The sequence below is a fragment of the Hylobates moloch genome, unplaced genomic scaffold, assembly GCF_009828535.3.
Source record: "Hylobates moloch isolate HMO894 unplaced genomic scaffold, HMol_V3 SCAFFOLD_19, whole genome shotgun sequence".
In the NCBI taxonomy this organism is placed as follows: domain Eukaryota; kingdom Metazoa; phylum Chordata; class Mammalia; order Primates; family Hylobatidae; genus Hylobates; species Hylobates moloch.
In genome coordinates, this window is record NW_026652294.1 from 75,227,933 (window position 1) to 75,254,315 (window position 26,383).

At 36.1% G+C, this 26,383-nt stretch overlaps 1 protein-coding gene and 1 pseudogene across 18 annotated transcripts in view; one reads left to right on the top strand and one right to left on the bottom strand.

The window, feature by feature from the left end:
• The window catches only part of RFX3 (regulatory factor X3), a 315,107-nt gene that overhangs the window by 47,362 nt on the left and 241,362 nt on the right, over window positions 1–26,383 (top strand). For 2 of the 18 annotated variants that reach the window (XM_058431608.1, XM_058431617.1), the window contains exon 4: window positions 12,490–12,543. The exons of the other annotated variants lie outside the window; for them this stretch is intronic. The gene's annotated coding sequence lies outside the window, so the exon portion shown is untranslated. The remainder of the gene's footprint in view (window positions 1–12,489; window positions 12,544–26,383) is intronic. 18 annotated transcript variants of the gene reach the window in all.
• LOC116458958 (uncharacterized) lies at window positions 11,545–12,338 on the bottom strand (annotated as a pseudogene).

The following is a 26,383-nucleotide window of genomic DNA, read 5'->3' on the forward strand; positions in this document are numbered from 1 at the left end:
AGTCCCTGTGGTAGCCTAGATTTTAGACTTCATAGTCTTTAAGTTAGCTATTACAAATACATTCAAAGAACTAAATGAAACCATGTCTAAAGAATTAAAGGGAAGTATCAGAATGGTATTTCACCAGTGAAATAGTATCAATAAAGATAGAAATTATTAAAAAACAAGGAAATTCTGGAGCCTAAAAGTATAATAACTGAAATGAAAAATTCACTAGAGGAGTGCAACAACAGATATAAATTGGCAAATGAAGGAATCTTTTAACTTGAAGTTAGGTCAATAGAGATTATTCAATGTGAGGATCAGAAAGAAAAATGAACAGTCTCAAAAGACTTATGTGACTCCATTAAATGTTGTGCCAACATGGACATTATAGGATTCCCAGAAGATGAGAAAGAGGCAGAAAGAATATTTTAAAAAAATAATGGCAGAAAACTTTCCAAACTTGCTGAAAAATATTAATCTATGCTACACATTCAAGCTCACTGTAATCCAACTTGAATAAGCCGAAAGTGATCCATACCTAGACCCATCATAGTTGAATTTAAAGAAAAATCTTGAAAGTAGCAAGAGAAAAATGACTTGTTACAAGGAATCCTCAATAGGCTTAATAGTTAACTTATGAGAAACCCTGGAGGCTAGAAGACATTTTCAATGTTCAAAGAAAAAGACCGTCAACCAGTAATTCTCTATTTAGCTAAACTTTTCTTCAAAACTGAAAGTGAAATTAAGACATTTCCAAATAGACAAAAACTGAAAGGATTCTCACAAACTCCAAGAAATATTAAAGGGAGTCTTTCAGGTTGAAATGAAAGGACACTTAATGGTAAATTTTAATCCATGTGAAGAAATAAAGAGGAATGGTTAAAGGTAACTACAGGCATCATGAAAGACATGTATAAAAATACATATAAATGCATTTTTGTTTGTAACATTTTTTTCTCCAGTGATTTAAAACACAACTGAATAAAGCAATTCTTATAAAGTTGTATTGATGGGCTTATGATACATAAAAGATGGATTCCTTCACAGTTTTACAGATATGGTTCTCTTCTGGAATTTATAATACAACATGAATGCATCACTACTTTACAAGGCAGAGATAAGGTGCTGTTTGTCTCTTCCTCTAGTTTCTAAAATTGACTTGATTTAATGGCATCATCTTAATGGTGATTGCTGTCACTAAGCTCCCTCATCTCTTCCCCCGTTTCCAAGCAGTCCATAAATACTAAACTTTGCATCAATGCTGATAAACTAGCTGCCTTCCAGTGCCCTATATTTGATGATCCTCTGTTGGCACTTAATAATTTCAGCTTATAGATGATGTTTATGGTCATGTTCTGTGGGCAGCAAGCCATCCAGATGCCAAGGCAAGAGACCAAGGGCATGAGTCGTTCCAGTGTAATAAAAGACATAAAACAACAAGAGTTATACTAGATCTAGATCATAGACATGATTATATATGAATATCATATGAATTATATGTATATATATTATATATGAGTATCATTAATCATTTGTAGCAATTACTCTTTATGCCAATATTATAATAATCATCGCTCTATAGTCATAACCTAGGAAAAACCCGGCCATACAGAGATAGGAGCTGAGGGGACATAGAAGTGACCAGAAGACAAGAGTGAGCCCTCCATCACACCTAGACAGGGCCGCCAGAGGGCTCCTTGGTCTAGCGGTAACGCCAGCGTCTGGGAAGATGCCTGTTGCCAAGCCGACCGTGGTCTAGTGGTAGCGTCAGTGCCAAGGGAAAGCACCCGCTACTTAGCAGACTGGGAAGGGAGTCTCCCTTTCCCCAGGGGAGTTTAGAGAAGACTCTACTCCACCTCTTGTGGAGGGCCTGACATCAATCAAGCCCACCCGCAGTTATCTGGAGGCCTAACCATCTCCCTGTGATGCTGTGCTTCAGTGGTCACGCTCCTAGTCCACTTTCATGTTCCATCCTGTACACCTGGCTCTGCCTTTTAGACCGCCCTAGCAAAATTAGTGAAAGTACTAAAAGTCTCTGATATGCAGAAATAATATCATAATATTATGCAGAAATAATAGTGTATACTATTGTATATGCTATATATGTGATATGCAGAAATAATAGCGTAAGCTGTCCTCTCTCTCTCTCTCTCTCTGCCTCGGCTGCCAGGCAGGGAAGGGCCCCTGTCTAGTGGACATGTGACTCACATAACCTTGTCAGTCATTGGAGATGACTCATACTCCTTACCTTGCCCCTTTTGCCTTGTATCCAATAAATAACAGCACAGCTTGGCATTCAGGGCCACTACCGGTCTCTGCGTCTTGGTGGTAGTGGTCCCCCGGGCCCAGCTGTCTTTTCTTTTACCTCTTTGTCTTGTGTCTTTATTTCTACAATCTCTTGTCTCTGCACACTGCGAGAAAAACCCACTGACCCTGTGGGGCTGCACCCTAGAATGTTCAAGATGAAGATATAATGCTTATAATCATCCATTTATAACTGTTTATAGTTGGCAGCCTTCCTTCCTTCCTTTTTTTCTTTTTTTTTTTTTTTTTTTTTTTTTTTGGAGGCAGGGTCTTGCTCTGTTGCCCAGGCTGGTAGTGCAGTGGCACAATTATAGCTCACTGCAGCCTCGATCACCTGGGCTCAAGCAATCTTCCTGCCTCAGCCTCCCGAGTAGCTAGGACTACAGGCATGTGTCACCACACCCAGCTAATTTTTTACTTATTGTGGAGATGGGATCTTCCTGTGTTGCCCGGACTGGTCTTCAACTCTTGGTTGCCTCAAGTGATTCTCCCTCCTTGGCGTCCCAAAGTGCTGAGATTACAGGCATGAGCCACCATACCTGGCTGCTAGTTTGATCATTTTCTGTTTCGCAGACATTTAGATTGATTAGGGTTCTAATGATGTATTGTTGCAAACCTGTCTTTGATTCTTTTAAAGATTATACTGCAATATTTTGTGGTTTGGGAAAATAAGCACTGTTTTTGGAGACAAATCTGTATTCAGAGTCTTGGCTGCCACTTGTTGGCTGACTTACCTTTAGATATATTTCTTCTGAGTCAGTAATCTCATCTATAAATTGGAGAGAGTGATACTAAACCTTTTAACTTTAATTTTAAAAGCGTCATTGATATTATGAGCTTCTATGAGTTTGTGTTTTGGGGAAGGCTCATAACCAATGAGACAATCACGGAGTTTCCTTCTTGCCAATGGTGAAGGTAAAGGAACTTTGAAACTTCAGTGGTACTTTCATAGTCTGTATTTGATAAGGGATCTTTTCTGATGAGATTGGTTCTTGTAGTTTGACTGTTAATAGAAAAAGTCAGTTAAAACAGTAGGTCATAAAAAGTGCTGCATACTTCTCACTAACATTTTAACTTGAAATGTGCAAAATGTATAAATAGACTGTTTTTGTGACTAGAACCAAGGGCCTTTTTTTCAATATAGGCTTGCTGATTGGAACTGCAAGTCTTATATAAATCTACATCTATAACAAATCATATCCAGTTTATGCTGTGTTTCTTTAATGTAGATTAAAAAATTGAGACACTTGCAGAGCAGGGATTCTCAAAGTGTGGTTCCCAGCCCAGCAGCCTCAGCATCGTGGGAATTTCATAGCATGCAAATTCTTTGGTTTTACTCCAGACCTACTGAATCAGAAACTATGGAAGGTGGGGCTCAGTATTCTATGCTTGGCTTCGATGCTACATTTTGAGAAACATTATATTCTATATTTTATTATTTTTCCCAGTTTTAAAAATATTTCTCTTATCTTTAACTATTTCAACAGCAGTGTTTTGTAGTGACTTGCCTTTATCAAGTCTTTTCAATGCGTTTGACTTAGTTTTTAAAGATACGAGACCTTTTATTTTTGCTTTTATGGTTTATGCGATACTTAATTAAATTAGCTAATTACAATAACAATAAAACTCCCCTGTTGAGGTTTTGGAACAAATATTGTTCTGGGTGAATATACAGCTCAGCAGTTGGGAGCAGAAGTGTTGAGGGGCATGCTAGAGAGACTTCTGCAGGCTATGAGTTTTCAGTATTCTGTAGACATCTGTCAGTATGGTTAAAGAGGAAGTGGAACAATGTGGGTTTACATAGCAAGCTGGGTAAGTGAAGCTTGATCAAGAGAGCTTCTCATGTTTATTATTCTATATAGGCTTGTAAATTTCTTGGATCCATTTATCTTTATAATCCTGAATTCAATATGCATGTTTTAGACTTGTGTTAGTCTGTAGGTAGTCTTCTTGGCTAGACCCCAGAGTTAGAAATGTGTTTTTAATGATTTTCAGATCTCTCAGGTCAACATTGTGGAGAAATAAGAGAACCCAGTAGTTCATATGAAAAATATGTGCCTGTTATTATGACACCAAAGGGGAAACTCTGTTGCAGCTAATACTTGAAGTAGAAAACAGATGGAAATCTTCTTCTCTAGCCTAAGACTGCAGCTTTTGCCCTGGCTTATAGTGCCTACTTTGATTTGGGAAGTCCAATTATGTGTGGAGATAATTCCACAGGTTAAGTGTTTGCCTACCATTGAGATCCTTAAGGGTTATATAAGTCGATCCAGACTCTGGCCTGCTGAATCAAAACTGTTGCTCTTCAGCAACATTCTAGATGGAGTTTTGATTGAGCTGCTCGTTTATGAGTGTTTTAATTATTAGTACATTTTTAACCACATTGCTAATCTCACGAAAGGGCCTGAATAGCCTGTCTAAGTCAACTCTGGATCATCTTGTTACTGCAATAGTTGGATCATAGTACTGCTGTGCAACATTAATAGAAAACTACATAATGTGCAGAAAATAACTATTGCATAGCAACATCAGGATACTATAACAGTTGTCCAATAAAACAGCAGTATTAGTCCCCCTGAAGTTGTTCAGATAGGGATTTGATAAGCCTAGTATTCATTCTTCACTGACATAGTAACTCAGTCATTTCACTGACAAAGTAATAGTTGCTACGTATCTGATTTAAGAAAGAAATGAATGTTGCTTAAATCATTAAAATAGATTGAAGTTTTTGTTAGGGATAGGCTCTAAATCCATATCTTTTGTATAGTATAAATTGTGATTCTGTATTGGAATTATACTTTGCTGTCTGGAGAAGTGTTTATAAAAGTAATAAAAATTTTGGTTTCAAGCAAAACAAAAATTAGAACCAAAATTATATTGAAAATAATTATTACATAAATTTTGAATGATAACTATGAGCTAGTGACATATATGTATTACATCATTTTCTCATTACAATATCTCACTAGGGTGTGTTATCTAGATTTTATAGATGGGGAAAATCGAATTAAGAAAGAAAGTGACTTACCCAAGGTCATTTAAGTAGTAAGTGGTGGAGCTAGGATTTGAAATGTGGTCTGTTTAACACTAAAGCCCAAGCTTTTAAATACTGCTTTACACCTTAATATCCGGTGCTTTAATATTCTTGGCCTTCTTTCAAAAACTTCCCTCTTCCTGTCAATTCCAGAGATAACATTCAATAACTTGACAACAGTGACCTTTCTAAACAAATACAGTGTGTTACAGAACCAGATGGCCTAAGATTATATTTTATTTTTCTGGCTCAAAATAAATTGCCTGTCCTAAGACTGATAAAGTCCAAAAAAAGACCCTTCTGTGTCCCAGGACCGCATCAGGCCACATGGCCAGCCAGCGCTGTTTATCATAAGTCAGCCACGAGTAGAAAACCTTATGTCTTTATACTATAATTTAGATTAGGACCTAATGAAGGGGCAAGAAGCTGGTTTACTAAATAAGATCATTCAGTAGTCGCAGTGCATTTGGTAGAAAGGTTCTGAAGAAGTGAAGACAGAATTCTAGGCAGTACTACTGTCTGTTCTATAAATTGGATGTAAGGAGAAGGCTGATTTATAATTCAACAAACTCCCAAATTAGGCATCCCTTTTTCCCCCTTGCTGGGATTTAAGGAGGATTTTTTCTAATAACTAGCCACCTTATTCTTGATCATTCAAAATCTGGGTGAGAATTTTCTTAAAAGTCTTAGACAGATATATTTTAAACGTAATTCTATATTGGGAACATAAGTTATTATGCCACACATAAGCATAAACAATGCTTTCATGAGTTCAATTATACTTAATGAATTTCACACTTAGAAAGACAAGTTTAAGCAGGGTAGGCATAGAAATGTTTCAAAGATGTGTTGAAGCCAAACTTGTAATTGACAGTCAGATATAGTGACAAACACTAGACTTGGAGTTAGGAGACCTCTGTTTGAGACTTGGCTTTACCATTACTCTGTAAGGATCCTTTAGCAAGTGATTTAAATTCTCCAAGACTCAGTTATTTGTAAAACGATGCCAGAATGATATTACTTGCCTTGTTTTATTGCAGGGTTGTTCTGAGGACAAAGTTAGGGAACAGGTGACAAAGGTACAGTGATGTACAAATGGATGCTGTTATTATGGAAGCGTCTAATATATATATAAGGGTAAATGTCCTTAGCTGTGAGTGGGACAGATTTGCCTTTAGAATTGCTCTGCTGTTTAGTAATTTGGTGCTTTGGGCCAAGGCACAACAATCTTTTTGAATTTCAGTACTCTCATCTGTATAAAATAATCGACATCACAGATTTGTGAGAATTACATTAATGTAGATACTATATTTAAATTTTTGTAAAATAGTGATGGGGTAGGAGTTATTATCTTGAACAGATTTCAGAAAGTTAGAAAAGAAATAGCCAGAGATTTTTTATCTGTTCCCAAACATCTTAATAAGATAAATTACTCATAGAATGTTAGAATGCTAGAAGAACCCTTCGAAGGTCATCTGTCTTATCCTGCTCATTTTAAGACAAGGATCACCTCCTAATACTTTTGTCAATTGTGCTCTGTTTATATGCATAGATGATAACATCTCACCAGCATCATCAATTGTAAAGGATAGCAACTGTCTCAATCACAATAGATACAGGTTTCTGAAAATGTAAAGCCATATCAGAGAAGAACTCTGGAGATAGTATAGGGCTGTGAAAAGAATTTGGGCTTTGGCCCGGTACAGTGGCTCACCGCCTGTAATCCCAGCACTTTGGGAGGCTGAGGCGGGCAGATCACGAGGTCAGGAGATCGAGACCATCCTTGCTAACATGGTGAAATCCTGTCTCTACTAAAAAAAAAAAAAAAAATACAAAAAATTAGCCGGGTTGTGGTGGCGGGCGCCTGTAGGCCCAGCTACTCGGGAGGCTAAGGCAGGATAATGGCATGAACCCGGCAGGTGGAGCTTGTAGTGAGGCAAGATCGCACCACTGCACTCCAGCCTGGGTGACAGAGCAAGACTCCGTCTCAAAAAAAAAAAGAATCTGGGCTATGTTGTGACAAGTTGAGATGGAATCTTGCTCCTGTCAGTTACTAGTTTGTGACAGTGAAATATTTACTTAGTATTTTGTGGCCACATAACTATACTGTTTTTGTTGTTGTTTTAACCTACCATTGTTGTTTTAACCTACCACATAGGCTATGTCTGTGTCTGTACTTAAACCTGACCGGCTGTCCATTTTTACATATCATTCTTTGGATCTGAGATGTGTTTGACTTTTATGCTATTTATACTAATGGTTCTTGACCTTCTCTTTCTTGTCTCTAACACATTTGAGACTGGGGATTACAATAGTGATCCCCGAATATTGCAGGGTTGCTTGTGGCAAGTCAGCATCTTGGAGTTGTAGGTCAGGTGTACTTTGAAAAGACTTCCTTCTTAAGGCTGGTTTAGGGACTTACACATGAGCTATAATTTTTTTTTTTTTTTTTTTTGAGATGGAGTCACGCTCTGTCGCCCAGGCTGGAGTGCAGTGGCGCGATCTCAGCTCACTGCAACATGAGCTATAATTTTCAAAACTATAATTATTTTGGGTCACATGTCATGTTTTTCTTACGTTGTTGTTTTTGTACGTTTGAATTTATCTATATTGGTGTCTAAAGAATTATTTGAAAGCTAACTGGACAGTATTTTAATGTGAAATTGTAAAACAGTTTTAAGTGTATTCCCATGAGAAGAGCTCTTCCAAAGAAAATAATAGGAAAATAATATTTTATCATTGACCCAGTAAAAACAAGTGCAGAAAAAATTTATGTTCACAATCAAGAATAATGACCTTTGTGCACTTTTTAGAACACAGTATGGAGAGATTTCATAGTTTATATATTGACTTTATCTTTGACTTATTGAAAATATTGTTTTCATCCTTATTGGGTGTCCTGGAAAAATACCCAAGTTGATCCTTAAATTTGAAAAAAGAAAATTCAAAACCAAGTATTTAGTTCTAGATTCTAATGGTTCTAGACTAGAAAATAGAAGATTGGTAGGTAAAGAAAATAATGTATATGAAGTAGTATATGAACACAGAAGCATAACATATTTGTGTTCCTACATTGAACACAAATTCAGTGTGCGTTATCTGTCTTTTTGCAGCAGTTCAACTTTGGACATGTATTTCTTTCTTTCTCTTTTTGTTAAATAAATGAACAGAATTTATCCCTTGATCATCTGTAACATAGTTTCATTGTAACGAATAGTCTAGGCTTTCACTTGAATTTTTTTTAATGAATTTATGTGGAGATGCTTTGCATTTTTCTAAATTTTGGCTACCACTAATTAGAGAGTGGGTATTACGAAAAACTGACAGGCAGTTTTAAAAAATATTAAATGAATTGGTTTTGAAAAGGGATACAAGTATGTAGTTTTACATTTTTCAACTTGTTTTTACATTGCCCTTTAGAATGTTTAATATTTTGTAATGAAAGTATGTGGTTTTTCTTTTTTTTCTTTTTTTTTTCAAAAAGAAAACAATCGGGTAAAAATCTGAGAAATATTTTCAGTTGTCCAAGGCTAATGTTGACTTAAATAGGTCTAGGTCTTCATGGTTGACAGCTGCAGATAATTAGCTTTTTCTTTCTTAACAAAGAAAGCAAATGGAGCTGCAAGACATTCATTGCCTTTTCTGTCATCATAATAATAATGTATGTATTTAACTCCTGCAGTTCCTTAAATTGATTTAGTGCTAAGCTGCCTACATTACATATAATAGGAGTGACAAGTGAAAGCTGCAGCACATATTTGCGTGGCAAAAGGGAGCAGTGATTGACAGCAAAGTTTCTCTCTACAAGAAATAGCAGTGTTGTGGAGCTCAAAAAGGGCCAGATACATAATTCTTAAAATTGTAGAGCAGATTCATGAAATGAATTTTAAAAAGTGATTGCCACTTGGTGTACTTGAGTGTCTTTGTGTTTTTGGCTCTGGGTGAGGGGCACAGATGGACAGAATCTCACCTGACTGCCAAATATCAATACGTTCCTTTTAAGTATGTTAGTATTTGTAATTTAAGAATGATACTTACAAATTTTAGATCAAATTATGTCTCTGTACTCAGTAACTGAAAATTTCCTTTAGCTGTAACAATTCACTGTATTTGAAGAAGCCGAGTAATACATCTTTTCAAATAAGGATTTTGAAGGCCCTAAATTGAGTTATCTTTCATGGAAAATACCCATTTTTACATGTCTGTAAAACTTGAGGTATCATTTCTGGAAAGGTAATCACATAGGATTGGTGGTTTCTTTTGGTCAGACGTGGCTAAATGCGATCATCTTTCAAAAGTACTCAAAAAACATTCTGGCTTTCTTTTGTTCCCATGACACATACCCAGAAGCCATGGTTGAAAGGACACTTGGTGATTGCTGTTGTGTGATGCTCTGTGATGAGCCTAGAGTGCTGGGCTTCATATTATGCCATGGAAATGTTTCTTATTTTGTTGACAACTCTGTGTCTGTGGGAGGCAGGGAGGGGAAGTCCTGTGTGTGCTTGTACACTGGCAGCCTCTACTGGCCATGCAAAGAGCAGCATTGACGTCTGTTCTTTCCATTCCAGGCTGCATAGGCTTTTACTTGGGTTTAGCTCTTTCTTCTTTGGTCCTCACCCTCTTTGTTATCCTCTTTTGAAGACTAGTTATTCTGTTGGATGTCTTGATTTATAATTATTAAAGAGCTACTAGTCCAGTATTTTCATGAATAAATTAATATCATAAGTGAATGGAATTCTTCAGGACCTTAGAAGTTATGAATATAACCTTTCCTTGAGAAATAATTTTCATGTAAGAGGGAAGATAGATTCATCTTTATGTAGGTTTTAAAATACTTTCTCAGTTGCAAGCCTTAATGTATGATATAGACATTAGTCATTTACTTACAACTGACAAATAATCCTGATGCCCTGAAAGAAAGCCTTGGCTCAGTGATAGACTTAACTACACACACACACACACACACGTACACACACACACACGTATACACACACACACGTACACACACACACACGTATGTGTGTGTGTGTATATATATATAATTCTTTAGATTTAGGTATATCAGCTCTCTCTTAGAGGTTTCCAGGAAGTGGACATAAACTCTTATTGGGCTTTATGCATATGAATACCTCTGGGGGTTGGATAGAGGGTGGTGTCTAGGCTTTAAGTCTAGACAGAAAATGATAAGTATTTGTAAATAACAGATCCAAGGATGGTAGTAAACTGGATTATTCTGTTTCAGGGATAGAAACTTATAAAATGTTTGATCTAATATCTTTGACTTTGGGCAATAATTTGACGACAGTAGATGATTTCCCCAGTAAAATAGACTCATTTCTTGACATTTATATTTTATCAGTGGCTGTACTTACCAATCACCTAGTTATCTTTGAATCTCTTGGTATTTTCAAATAAGACATCTAATTGAATCTTTTTATACAAAGTCTCGTATCCAATGTCTTCCATTCCTACTGCTACCACCAATTCCTAGATTATTACAGTAACTTTAGGTTAGTGCAAAAGTGATTGGCAAAAGCCACAATTACTTTTGTGCCAACCTATACTAATAGATTTCATTTTTTCCATGTTCTTTATCTTTTAATTCAGCCCGTACAACCTAGTCATATGCATTTGACTAAAACATTGCTTTTATTGCATCACATTTTTTTCTTTTAATAATTTATTATTTGCTTGAGAAAATGAAAAGGACTAAAGGATATAGCCATGAGAGCAAGACAAGGAGCGTGGAGCTAGGAACAGGCAGGTGTGGGATTTTTGCTTTGATTTTGGCTATATGACCTGAAGCATATACATACACCTTCCTGAGTCTCTGTTTTTCTATTATTTACAATTATTTGTTGCCAAGATTGGTTAAAATAATGTTATATGAAATTGCCATGAGTTCTTCAGAACTCTATTTTCCCGCTACAGAGCAAAAAGACAAAATTTCTTAGTCTGGAATTTCTTTTCAAACAGCTCATTTCTGTACTATGCATGGCATATAATAGGTACTTAATAAATGCTATTTGAATGAATTCTGTGCTTCCAATCTTGTATTTCTCTCTTATTTTCCAACTCAAATATGTTGTCTCTACTCTGACCACTGGAAATGTTGTTCATATGGTCACAGCTACATCACTGTCCTGTTCTTTGCCCTGCTGAGAATGCTGTCCTTCACTTTTTTTTTCAAATCCTGATTTTTAGGAATAGTCAAGTTCCCCCATCTCCTTTCAGTCCACTTTTGCTTTTTCTTTTTTTCACCATAGCAATACTTACTATCTTTACCACTCACTGCTCTATTTTGAGATATATAGTATCTTGTATTATTAATAAAAATGCCGTTTGTATACCTTCTCTTCTTTGTATACTGTAAACTCCTGTAGAATAAGAATAATAGCTTTGATTTTTGTAGTTACTCTTTAAGGATATTTTCATTGAACTTGTAATATATCCAGATTAACATATGGGCCAAGTATAGTGGCTCACGCTTGTAATCTCAGTACTTTGGGAGGCTGAGGCAGGTGGATCACCTAAGGTTGGGAGTTCAAGACCAGGCTGGCTAACATGGTGAGACCCTGTCTCTACTAAAAATACAAAGAAACAAAAAAAAGTTAGCTGAGCATGGTGGTGTATGCCTGTAATCCCAGCTACTAAGGAGGCTGAGGCAGGAGAATCACTTGAACTCGGGAGGCGGAGGTTGTGGTGAGCTGAGATCATGCTACTGCATTCCAGCCTGGGAAACAGAGTGAGACTCTGTTTCAAAAAAAGAAAAAAACCAAAACAGATTAACATATAAGAAATGGTTTATATTTGTCACAAGATCTTAGAACAAGGATTGGCAGGTTGTTAGAAGTGAGATACTAAGATGCTGTCAGACTACTGATACTCTTGATTTATAGGGGTAAAGAATTCAGATTGCAAGGGCTTTGGGGAAGGTTCCCCTCTGGAAAAGAATGACCTGCATATTGTTATGAGTTAGTGATTCTTCTATTTTAACAAAGCACCCCTTTAACATATAGATACCTTAATTAGGAACAGGTCCTTATATACCAATATTGTTTGCTTGTGAATATAAATTAAGTGGTAAAAGGCATAGAAGTCATAGGGGTGAGAGAGACGCTTACTTCTCCACCGATACCTTTTGAATTTTTTTTTTTTTTTTTTAGTATTTACATTTTTACCTGTTCAAATCTAACAAATTGGAACTGTTTCTTGGATGGGTAAGTTATCAAACATTCCCACCAGTGTAAAAGTCTGCAACATATATTTAATTGCTTTTATTTGTTAAATCAGCTTTATTGGGACGTAATTTACTTACAGTATAATTCAGCAATTTTAAGTGTACAATTTGATGAGTTGTGGCGGATGTATACAATTGTGTTCCACCATTACAACCAAATATGGATCATTTCCATCACCCCCAAAAGTTTGTTCCTGCCCTTTTGTAGTCAGTCCTTTACCCCATCTCATTGCTCCTGGCAACCACAGATCTACTTTATAGTACTACAATTTTGCTGTTTGTAGAATTTTATATAAATGGAATCATGCAGTATGTAGTTTTTGCACCTGGCCTCTTTTAGATTTTACCTGTATATGTATCAGCAGTTTGTTCCTTTTTATTGCTGAGTGGTAGTTTACTGTGTGGCTATACCGCAATTTAGTTATTCTGGTAACTATTTGATGGAATTTTTCTTTTTCAGGGTTTATCTATTATGAATAAAACAGTTATACAGACACTGTCTTGCAATATAAGTGTTTTTATGGACATATGATTTTATTTTACTCGGACAAATGTGTACGAAGCGATTGCTGAGTCATATGATAAGGGTATGTTTTAACTTTTCTAAGTATCTGCCAAACTGTTTTCCAAAGTGACTGTTCCGTTTTGCATCCCTGCCAGTTGCTGTACATCCTTGTCAACACTTGGTATTAACAGTTCTTTTTATTTTAGCTATCATTCTAATGAAGGTGTAATGGTAACTCATTACAGTTACATTACTTTGTATTTCCCTAAAGTGATTAATATTTTGAGCATTTTTTCATGTACTTTTTGGTCATTTGCATATATTCTTATGTAAAGTGTCCAAACCATTTCCCTATTTTTTATTTTCATTTTTATTTATGAAGGCAGGAGTGCAGTGGCATGATCACAGCTCCCGGCAGCCTTGACTTCCCAGGCCCAAACAATCCTCCCGCCTCACCCTCTGAGGAGCTGGGACCATAGGCTTGTACCTCCAGGCCTGGCTAATTTTTTTAACTTTTTGTAGATACTGGGGTCTCCCTATGTTGCCCAGGCTGGTCTTGAACTCCTAGGCTCAAACGATCCTCCTGCCTTGGCCTCCCAAAGTGTTGGGATTATAAGCATAAGCCCCAGTGCCCAGCCCCTAGTTTTAAAAAAACAGTTCTTTGTTTCCTTCTTATTGAGTTCTGTATATATATTTACATATTCCGGATACAAGTCCTTTATCAGAGATATGTTTTCCAATTTTTTTTTCCCAAGTCTGTGGGCTTGTGCTTTCGTTTTCTTAAGTGTGCCTTTTCAAAGAGTAAGTCTTTAATTTTGATGAAGGCCAATTTATTGATTTTTTCCTTTGTGCTTTTTGTGAAGTGCTAAAGATTTTTATCTAAACGAATATCATTTAGATTGCCTTGTATGTTCTTCTGGTAGCTTATAATCTCATTTTTAGGCTTATGATACATTTTGAGTTAATTATTGTATATGATATGAGGTGTTGTATCTTTCCAAATGGGTATGTGATTGTTCCAGTTCCATTTGTTGAAAAAGACAATAATTTTTCCATTTAATTACCTTAACGTTTTCATTGAAAAATCAGTTGACCATATATATGTGTGGGTTTATTTCCATTCCATTTTTTAATTACTATCTTTATGACAATACCCTATTTTCTTGATTATTGTAGCTCATAGTCTTACAGTTAAGTAATATATAAGTCCTCCCACTTTCCCTTGTGTTTCAAAATTGTTTTGGTTACTTTACATCCTCTGTGTTTTCATAGACATTTTTAAAAGCCCACTGGGATTTTGCCTGGAATTGCATTGACTCTCTAGATCTGTTTCAAGAAAATTAATATATTAAACAATACTGGGTGTTAGGATTCACGAACATGAGATGTCTCTTTCTTTACTTAGGTCTTTAATTTCTCTTACCGGTGTCTTGCAGTTTTTAGTGGATAATTCTTGCATATATTTTTTGTTAAGTTTATTCGCATTATATATTTAATACTATTATAAGAGACATCACATGCTATTGTAATGCTAGCAATGCAATATTAGCAACGCTGGTATTGAAATACAGTATGACTAGTATTGAAGTATGGTATACTTTTTCTATTTTGACCTTTTAACATTGTAATATTACTAAATGCACTATTTCTAATAGCTTTATTTAATTTTTGGTAAACTCTTAAAAATGTTCTGCATAGACAATCATGCTGTCTGCAAATAAAGGCAGTTTTTACTCCTTTTCTAATTTGTGTGCCTTTTATTAATCTTTCTTACTTTATTGCATTGGTTAGGACCTACAGTGTTGAGTAAAAATGGGGAGGGACGACGTCCTTGCCCTCTTATATTAGAAAGAAAATATTCAGTCCTTCCCTATTAAGTATGATGTTAGCTATAGTTTCTTTCTGGATGCCTCTTATTAGGCTGAGGAAATTCCCTTCAATTCCCAGTTTGCTGAGGGTTATTTATGAGTGAATGTTAAATTGAGATGACCTTATACTTTTTCTTTTAGTCTGTTAATCTGGTGAAATATCCTGATTGATATTCTAATGATAAAGCAACCTTGAATTCTGGGATAAATCCCATTTTGTCATTATCTGTTTATATGTATGTTGCTGGGTTTGATAGGATTTTGTTACAGATACTTTGTTATTTGTCTTCCTAAGGGATATTGGTCTGTAGTTAAATTTTCTTGTAGTATGTTTGTCACTTTTTTCTTTTTTAAACAGGGTAACACTGGCCTCATAAAATGAGTTGGGGAATGTTCCCTCTTTTATTTTCAGGAGGAGTAAACCCCAACTTGATTATGAATTGGAAAACACAAAAGTTCACTTGTAGCACTCAAACAACTTATTTCTTGTGACTGAAATAAGAAATATTTTAATATGTATTAAAGGGTGTGTTCTCCCTTTCAGATGTTCTCCAAATGATTATTTGTATGTAAAAACAAAAAGTAAAACAAAATAAAATAGCTTATGTAGGTATGCTTATATAGGCATTTGTAAAAATTGATATGCAAATTAAAATTTAACAGTGTTGGATATTAATTTAATATCAATAAGCCATGGATATGATATATGAAAATATATTCACAGAGATGTTAATACTTAAATTATTTTGTTTTTGTTCATGTAAACATTTTGCGAAGTCTCTTGTACATTCTCATTAAGTCATACTTTGTTTATATTTCAGCTTAACAGCTTGTCAGTGGTAATTGTTATGTTGCATTAAATTAAAAAAAATTCTTTTTCTAGCATAATATTGTTCTACCAACAGTTCTTTGTGGCAAGAAACTATTCCTTGAACATGCAGTAGTTGTTAAATTGTATCCCATTTAGATGAGAAAACTGATAGATGTATTTAGATTGCTTAGTCACTGATTTGACCTCATTGGATGACTTTTTACATGTTGCTGTGAAAACTGTTCTATTTTCATCCAAAGCACATTCTGTGAACTTTAGGATCAGGATGACAAATGCTGTCTACCATCTAACACGGTATCTGTTAAAATTGTTTTGGATGATTGGGAAGTTGGATTAAATGAATAAAAATGGTGAACTTTATTGGGTGACAAACATGAAACTCAATTTATATTTTTGTGTGATGAAAATAGTTTGTTGCTGTCTTATGTATTTAAAAATATTAGAATATTAACCTTGTGAAGAGCTTTATAAACATTTGCTACATGTATTTTGTCTATCTAGTTTAGATAAATATTATTGATATTAAGTAAATATTTTAAATAAATATTAATGAGAAATAAGAAATAGTAAATCTCAGCGATGGATGTTAAAACGTACCAAAACTACCAGATTTTATAAATTGTGATAACCTGTCATCTTATAAGAAAAATAATCTGTGAGAACACTAAATACATTAGAGTAAGACTACAGGAGAAGTATTGAGAGGCATTTATAGTTCTCTGTTACACATATAATAAAAATAATATGTTGTTAGGAAATTGGTTAAGTGGTTAGGGAAGCATTGTCTTTTCTCACTGTAGAAATAGAAGCATGTATACTTGGAAATGGCAAGAAAATAGTACAGTGTTTTGAAGCTTTTTTTTTTGATAGTGGTCATGTGTAGCCTTTAACTACCTAAGCCCGGGGTGGGGTTGGGATGGGATTAAGGGAGGTAAGGTACTAGCTCTGAGAGTCTATGAAATCCTACTTCATTTAAAGTAGATCAAAATGAACTAAGTGACATGAATAAGGTTTTACAATGACTGAGTTTATCAGTTTCAAGTTTAGAGCTAAGGAAAGTAAAATTGAACATTGAAAATTATATTTTTTGAAATGGTTTATCTTATTTGATGATTATAAGGTAGAGGAAAACTGGGCAAATAGGGTGATGTTTTTTTATGGAACAAGGACTTTTTAAAAATAATATTAAATCTATTATGTGATGTTGTAAAATATTAGATTATTTAGTTTCATCCATGCATAGATTGAGGTGCAAGAGGATTTGTGTTCTTAAATTGGTGTTGATTTAATTTGCATCTCATAAGAAAATTGAGCATTTTAGTAACATATAATTTAATTTGTAGAGCCCAGAATAGATTTAGTATCTTTTCTAAGTACCTGTTATGTAACTTTAGGTTTTATTGACCCCTGCCTTCCATCGTCCAATTTGTCACATTCCCTACAATAAAGCTGATGAATTTGTGTATTCATATCTAAGCTGGGTTGTAAGCCAGAGTAATGGTAGAAGGCAAGAGAAAGATGCCAGACTAGGGGCCTTTGATATGTAACCAACCATCTTTTGAAGTTGAACATTTGTTATAATAAAGTTTTTTTTTCTCCATCATGTCACTATATCATTATTTAAAACCCCTTTCCTCGATTACAAAAGCAACACATACATTACGAAGAGGAAAGGAACTACGCCCATACTCTCACCATCCATGGATAACATAGATAACCTTCTTTAGGTAAAATACTTTCAAAATGAAATTGTATTAGAGTTATTATTGGAAGATGTCCTCTTTTAAATTCTACCTTCTATCAAACTATAACTTATTCTGATTAAAATGGATAAGAATGTAGTAGGATGAGATAACTAGGGGCTGAAGTGATAATTCAAGAGAAGATTGAGAAGGAAAAGAATCCCCATGAAATTACTGAAGCACAGAACAAAAAGGGAAGAGCAAAACAAAAAATTCTGACTCTCATGAGTGTGTCTATGGAACTGTAAAGTTATATAAATAAGTATTGTTATGTATTATGTATACTTTCACTTATTGTTCATAAAATTTATTTTGATTCGGGTCACTTTTTAGTTAGCTCACTGCATCCAAATGTAAAACAGTGTCTTCATAATAGAGGAGTGCCCAGTAAGTGCGCCAATTTTATGTTTTCCAGTCCTCTATTCTCAGAATTTAATCAGTGGGATCTTGTCCTGAAACTTACCACGTGTCTTCCACTTTTCACAGATGTGATTGGGGTAGAAATTCTTCCTGTTTATCTGAATGAGAACCCTTTGGTAAAATTCCTTTGATTCTGAGATAACTAGATGAAATGTGTTGCATAAATCATGTCACAGCAAACAGTTGTCACCTGGCACTAGAGCTTGATGAAATTTAAAAGTGTTGGCTCATTGCCTGTAGTGTTCAGTTACAGTTCTATAGAAAGTCTGTTTGTACAGATGAAGCAGTTCTTGGTGTAATGCAAGATTCATCTCTCAAGTGATGGGGCACGTATGAGTTTATTCCAGAGATCTTTACTCTGAGCTCCCAAGACATACTCAGACGGGCATTGTTTTAATTTCTCATTGCTCTCCCTTTGGCACACTTATAAGAAAATGAACAGATCTTCAATTTGGTGAAATTCTTAGCATTTATTTGATTCAGTGTCTATGGCAATGCAGGAATGTTTTCAATACTATTCTTGGCAGATAATCAAATTTGAGTTTTAAGATGCTGCTTTTGTCTGTAACTACTTATTCCCTGTCAGCTCTTGTCTTCACTTTATTCTACTGCCAAAGTTTCTACATCCATCTTTACTTATTGGTAGCTTAGTCTTATACTTAGCCTTTTCTTACAGAATAATAAAGATCTATTAAGCATGTATAGAAAAAGGGTAATGAACCCATGTTCATTGACTCCAGAAGAAACTACAACTACAGGACTGTATTCTTTATACTGTGCCAAACTTTCTTCCTAAAAGCTACATTAGATTTTCCCATTCCCAGACTTTAAAACCTTTGTCACCTATAGGAAAACATACAGACTTCGGGGGTCATAAAACAGGTGTATATCTGCTTAAAAAAAAAATCACTTTGTTTCTATTTCCCACCTCCATTACTCTTCTACTCCACAGGTAAATTGTGATGTTTCTGATCTGAATCCTTTTATTTGTATGAGTGCTTGTAAGACATGTAGATTTATTTTGTGTGCAGGCAAATACTGGACGTGCCTGTATTTTAAATTTGCATTCCTTGTGTTATGCTCTAGACATTATTTATTTTGACCTCAGCACTGTTTTAAAGATCTGTCTATATTATTGGCATACATCTGGATTGCTACTCCTAACTGCTGTACAGTATTCTGTAGAGATCACTTGCTTCGTTTAATTTATTCTATGTATCAGTGACTTTACATTACAAGGCCTTTTTTATAACTGACCCCATATTTTTAAGTTATGTCTTGGAATTACACTTCATGCACCTTAAATCCTAGCTGCATGAAGCCCATCATTCCTGTGTGAAAACAATGTCCTTTTTTATATTGCCATGCCTTTGCACATGCTGTTCCCTAGGATACTTCCAGTCTTCTAATGACTGCTTCCTCACGACTCAACTCAGATGTCATTTCCTTGATGAAGACTTAAGCAGCTATTTCATGCTTGAGCTAGTTGCTCTGTACTGTGCTCACACAGCACTTATTTTTATCTTGGGAATATAGAAGCCTACAATTCCACCTAGCAGTCTATATTTCTGTCTAGATTCCTTGAAGACCAGATAGATCTCAGGTATCTTTGTATTCTTTACTCTTTAGTTTGGTGAATTGCGTATAGATGGCAATCAGTAAAAGATTCATTGAATGAATGAAGTGTGTGGGGTTCCTTAAAGTGAAATACTGACCGTATAAGCAAAAATGATTCTCATAAGTAAGAAAAGGTTGGGACACAAATACATTGTCTTATAACACTGAGAGAATGGCATACAGGAAGCTGAATCCTAAAATGAATTGAGGCTTATAAAGATACTAAGTACTGGAACATGTTCAGATTATGAAAAAAAAAATAAAGAATAAACTACTGGTTGGGACAGATGTAAATACTGGATAGTGGAGTGAAAGCAGAGTTATGGAACTCCTGGGTTTTTAATTTCTCTATCAAAAGAAAATGATACTCAAATTCAGTAAAGAAGACTAATGACAGTGGCAAGGCAATTGAAGTTAAGAAAGGTAAAGCAATGATGAGAAAGCACTTTTTTTGCTCTCAACTAGTTAATGTCTTAGGATTAAATGACTTGCAAATATGAATGGTTAGGTAATCTTTGAACCATTATGACCAGTAACAGAAATGCCAGAAAACTAAAGATCATGCAGATACTGTTTTTATTTTCATAAAAGGGAGGAAAAGGTAGAATTTTCCTATTTTAAGGTTAGTTAGTTTTGTTTTTATCCTTGGGACAATTCTTTTCTTTCTTTTTTTTTTTTTGAGACGGAGTCTCGCCCTGTTGCCAGGCTGGAGCGCAGTGGCGCGATCTCGCCTCACAGCAACTGCAGCCTCCCAGGTTCAAGCTATTCTCCTGCCTTAGCCTCCCAAGTAGCTGGGATTACAGATGCATACCACCACGCCCAGCTAATTTCTGTAGTAGAGACGGGGTTTCACCATGTTGGCCAGGATGGTCTCCATCTAGACCTCATGATCCACCTGCCTCAGCCTCCCAAAGTGCTGGGACTACAGGCGTGAGCCACCGCGCCTGGCCCTTGGGACAATTCTTAAACTGATGATTAGACAGATGACTTGTGAGGACTTGAGCAGTCCTCTAGGGACCATGTGGGCTCACTAGGAGTGTGTCATGTTAAACATGTGACTTTTTTCCCCCATGTAGGTGGAGTAAGTTGATTTAGCAAGGTTTCAGACAGTGTCTCATGAAATGTTTATGAAATATTTAATAGATGGCCGAATTAGGAGTTAAGTTATTGGGCCAGGTAAATTAACGGATGGTTGAAATAATTTGATGAATGAATTGATGTCAGCTTGGAGAAAGGTATTTCTTTTTTTTTTTTTTTTTTTGAGACGGAGTCTCGCTCTGTCGCCCATGCTGGAGTGCAGTGGCGCAATCTCGGCTCACTGCAAGCTCCACCTCCCGGGTTCACGCCATTCTCCTGCCTCAGCCTCTACGAGTAGTGGGGACTACAGGCGCCCGCCACCACGCCCGGCTAATTTTTTTGTATTTTTAGTAGAGACGGGGTTTCACCGTGGTCTCGATCTCCTGACCTCGTGATCCGCCCGCCTCGGCCTCCCAAAGTGCTGGGATTACAAGCGTGAGCCACCGCGCCCGGCCGGAGAAAGGTATTTCTAGTGACATGACGTGGCCGTTTTTTTCACTTTGTTCTATTAATCATTTTTATCATGGACTTGGATTAAACAGGCACATCACATTTGCATATCACATAAAGCTGGGAGCAAAAGCTAATAGTTTGGATGAGGGAATCAGGATTGAAAAAAGCTTAGCCATCTGAAATGATTAGCTGAAACTAAGATGGTCTGTAATAATGATTAATGTAAAATTTTGCATATAGGTTTGTCAAATTATCACACTAGCCACGAATCAAGTGGATATGTTTTAAAAGAAATTCATATGAAGAGACCTGGGAAGTTGTGGTTTAACTGTCACTGCCATGTCCCACAGTGCCATGGTTTGAATGTGTCTCCTCCAAAAGTGAGATGTAGAAACTTAAGGGCCAATGTGATACTATTTGAGCGTGGGACCAGTCATAAGGTCATGAGGGCTCCTTCCCTTGTGAATGGGAGTAAGACCCCTATAAAAACAGCTTTACATAGCCTTCAGGAGCTTGCTCTTCTGCCTTCTGCCATGTGAGGACACAGATTTCCTCTATTCTGGAGGATGCAGCCCTCACCAGACAACCTAATCTGCCCACACCTTGACTTATATCAGCCAAGGATTGTCAGATATAAGTTTTTGTTCTTTGTAAATTACCCAGCCTCAAGTATTGCTCTGTCAGCACAAACTAAAACACAAGTGTAGACTGTTTTAATAGAAGTGAAGTACTTGGAATGGGGAAGTGCAGTCTCTGTACTGATGAGAAGATACCATTGCATTCATATATGGTTTCCAGGTTTTAAGAAGCATCTGGGAACTTTATTATAAAAAGTATTCTGAAGAATCAGAATGGCTTCCTAACATAATTTTTGTGTGTGTAGAGAAATTATTAGAATAATAACTTTTCAGATTCTTAAGGCTGAAAGAATTAACCTAGTTCTATATTTGCTCAGCTTTTAAATTACGTATCTACTAGCAGGCTGAAAATTGTGCCAAACGTTGGGGATATAATAGTGACTAAAAACAGAAAAACTGACCTCCTTTTTACTCTTTATGGCATTGACAGTCTGATGGAAAAGGCAGACATTAACCACGTAATTACATGAGTAAATGTAAATGGCAGCTATGATAACTTCAATGAAGTAGAAGTATATGGTGTCATGAGAAAGAGTATATAGTAGGAAGATTTGATTTGCTCAGTAAGGGAAGGGAAGGCAAGGGAAGGCTTGCCTGAATTAAGAAAGAATATGCATTGACTAGGTGAAAAGGGGTGGAGAGGGGTCTAGGGTGAGTAAGCATGGTGCTTAAGAAAAACAGTCTGTCTGCACCCATTAAGTCTTCATTTAGCGTTAGGTATATCTCCTAATGCTATGCCTCCCCCCTCCCCCCACCCCACAACAGTCCCCGGAGTGTGATGTTCCCCTTTCTGTGTCCAAGTGTTCTCATTGTTCAGTTCCCACCTATGAGTGAGAACATGTGGTGTTTGGTTTTTTGCCCTTGTGATAGTTTGCTGAGAATGATGGTTTCCAGTTTCATCCATGTCCCTACAAAGGACGTGAACTCATCATTTTTTATGGCTGCATAGTATTCCATGGTGTGTATATGCCACATTTTCTTAATCCAACCTATCGTTGTTGGACATTTGGGTTGGTTCCAAGTCTTTGCTATTGTGAATAGTGCCACAATAAACATATGTGTGCATGTGTCTTTATAGTAGCATGATTTATAATCCTTTGAGTGTATACCCAGTAATGGGATGGCTGGGTCAAATGGTATTTCTAGTTCGAGATCCCTGAGGAATCGCCACACTGACTTCCACAATGGTTAAACTAGTTTACAGTCCCACCAACAGTATAAAAGTGTTCCTATTTCTCCACATCCTCTCCAGCACCTGTTGTTTCCTGACTTTTTAATGATGGCCATTCTAACTGGTGTGAGATGGTATCTCACTGTGGTTTTGATTTGCATTTCTCTGATGGCTGGTGATGATGAGCATTTTTTCACGTGTCTTTTGGCTGCATAAATGTCTTCTTTTGAGAAGTGTCTGTTCATATCTTTTGCCCACTTTTTGATGGGGTTGTTTGTTTTTTTCTTGTAAATTTGTTTGAGTTCGTTGTAGATTCTGGATGTTAGCCCTTTGTCAGATGAGTAGGTTGTGAAAATTTCCTCCCATTCTGTAGGTTGCCTGTTCACTGTGATGGTAGTTTCTTTTGCTATGCAGAAGCTCTTTAGTTTAATTAGATCCCATTTGTCAATTTTGGCTTTTGTTGCCATTGCTTTTGGTGTTTTAGACATGAAGTCCTTGCCCATGCCTATGTCCTGAATGGTATTGCCTAGGTTTTCTTCTAGGGTTTTAATGGTTTTACGTCTAACATGTAAGTCTTTAATCCATCTTGAAATAATTTTTGTATAAGGTGTAAGGAAGGGATCCAGTTTCAGCTTTCTACATATGGCTAGCCAGTTTTCCCAGCACCATTTATTAAATAGGGAATCCTTTCCCCATTGCTTATTTTTGTCAGGTTTGTCAAAGATCAGATGGTTGTAGACATGCGGCATTATTTCTGAGGGCTCTGTTCTGTTCCATTGATCTATTATCTGTTTTGGTACCAGTACCATGCTGTTTTGGTTACTGTAGCCTTGTAGTATAGTTTGAAGTCAGGTAGCATGACGCCTCCGGCTTTGTTGTTTTGGCTTAGGATTGACTTGGCAATGTGGGCTCTTTTTTGGTTCCATATGAACTTTAAAGTAGTTTTTTCGAATTCTATGAAGAAAGTCATTGGTAGCTTGATGGGGATGGCATTGAATCTATAAATTACCTTGGACAGTATGGCCATTTTCACGATATTGATTCTTCCAACCCATGAGCATGGAATGTTCTTCCATTTGTTTGTGTCGTCTTTTATTTCATTGAGCAGTGGTTTGTAGTTCTCCTTGAAGAGATCCTTCACATCCATTGTAAGTTGGATTCGTAGGTATTTGTATACATATGTAACAAACCTGCATATTGTGCACATGTGCCCTAAAACTTAAAGTGTAATAATAATAAAATTAAAAAAAAAAAGAAAATAACCCTATTAGAGCCAATGAAACTTGATGTTTACTTAAGCTACTGGAAAGGAGAAAAAAAAAAAAAAAAAAGAAAAACAGCCTGTCTGATGCTGACAGAATCTGCTCTAAACCTGAAACGGTAGGAAGGAATGAGGCCACTCAGCCTTTAAAGACCTTGGTAAGAAGTCTATTCCTTATCTAGAAACAGTGAAAAACATTTGCTGTTCTTACATAGAAGAGTACCTGATTTAAATTTGGAAGATATTTCTGGCTAAGGTGTGGGGAATTGACTAGAGAGGATTTGGTAAAACACCTAAGGAAGAATTCCAGTTGAGTGGACAAGGGGGCACTGTGCTGCAAATGGGACTTGTCAGGGAAAGTGGAATTCAGTTCTGAAGATGAGGTGGGAGACAATGAAGATACATTTAGGGGCAGGAGACTTGGGTATGAGTCTCAGTTTTACCATTCATAGCTTAGTGGCCTTGTGTAAATCACATTATTTCTGTGTCCCTGATTTAATTGTACCACATTTTTCTCATAGGTTTTGTTGAAATCAGATGATTTTATACACATGTGAATGGCTTATAAACTGTGAAGTATTATATAAAATGAAAGATTTGTGGGGAAAAAAAATAGTCAATAATAGCCATTATTGGACAGGGTAGCCTACTCATAGAATGGGATTTTTTCAGTGGTTCCTTGTCTTAACTAGTTGGAATAGATGATTCTTTAAAATTTTCATCATTGTAGTTTCAGATTTCCCTATCTCTTCTCAGTTGCTTTGGAGCATTTACTAACAAGGACAGCCTAAACATTTATAGCGGGTCCATGCTTTTTGGCTTTCTAGTGGCAATCAAGTAGCTTGATGTGATTTTAAATCAGCTTTACACATGCTCTTTCTCTTATATATGATCTCAGACGTAAGAGGCAATTTAAGGAATCTTGTAGCAAAATCTAAAGGAAAGAATTAGAAAGTATAAAAAAATTCTCAATATATATTTTGGTAAGGTAGAACATAGATATCTGAAGTTACGTTCAAGTACATAGAGATATACATGTATTTCTTCTCTCGAGTGTTGCCTGTGTATATGTATGCGTTTGTGGGAAGCTATGCAAATACAGATCCTATGAGTAGAAATATACCTTTAGTTTTTGAAATGGTTTATTTTACAACCCAAGATAAAATAGAAATCAGGGTAAAATATACTGTTTAGCTACTTTTTTGAGACAGGAGAGGAATGACATTCCTAATTCAGAGCAAAGAGTGCATGTAGGTAATATTATTTATTCACATATTTGTGCACACAAAATCTACTCAGATATCCATTTAAACAGCTAATATATTTATATGTACTACTCTAACTTGTATTTTTACTAAAATTATTTATGTATGTTATCACTAGTCTCAAAAACTGATACCCAACTTAAATGTGGACATACCTTTTTTTACAGTGAACTAAAGCAAAAGACCGGGGTATATTTAAAAATATATTTAAAATATTTAAAAAATCTAAATTTATGCCATCTTCTGGGATAATGCCAAAGACAGTTTCAACTGTAGCACTCTGTATAATTAAACATGTTTTATGTCACTGTTCTTGAATTTTTTGTTGCTTTATTGTTCATTAGAATTACTCTTTTTTTTTTTCTTTTAAAAAGAGTCTCGCTTTGTTGCCCAGGCTGGAGTACAGTGGCACCATCTTGGCTCACTGCAACCTCTGCCTTCTGGGTTCAAGTATTCTCATGCCTCAGCGTCCCAAGTAGCTGAGATTGTAGGCATGTGCTACCATGCCTGGCTAATTTTTGTATTTGTAGTAGAGACAGGGTTTCACCATGTGGGCCAGGCTGGTCTCGAACTCCTGGCCTCAAGTGATCCACCCACCTTGACCTCCCAAAGTGCTGGCATTGCCAGCATTACAGGCATGAGCCATCGTGCTGAGACAGAATTATTCAGTTCTAAGTAGGTATGACTTCTGCATGTGTCTTAGGATTTGGGGCATTTCTATGCAGAAGAAATACTGTTCATTTTAGTTAGTTAGTGGTAAGTATTTAGTTCCCTAATGAACTAGGAATAATAATTGCTGAAAACCAGTTACACTTGGGGGGTGTTTACACTTGGGAGTTGCTTCTGGATCCATAGCTGAGTAGAAGACATGACAGAGTGATAAATCAGATCTCCTCTACAGACTTCCATTTATACTGATAATAACCATAATAGATGGGCCTGTCACTAGGCTAAGAAATTTACATGCGTTT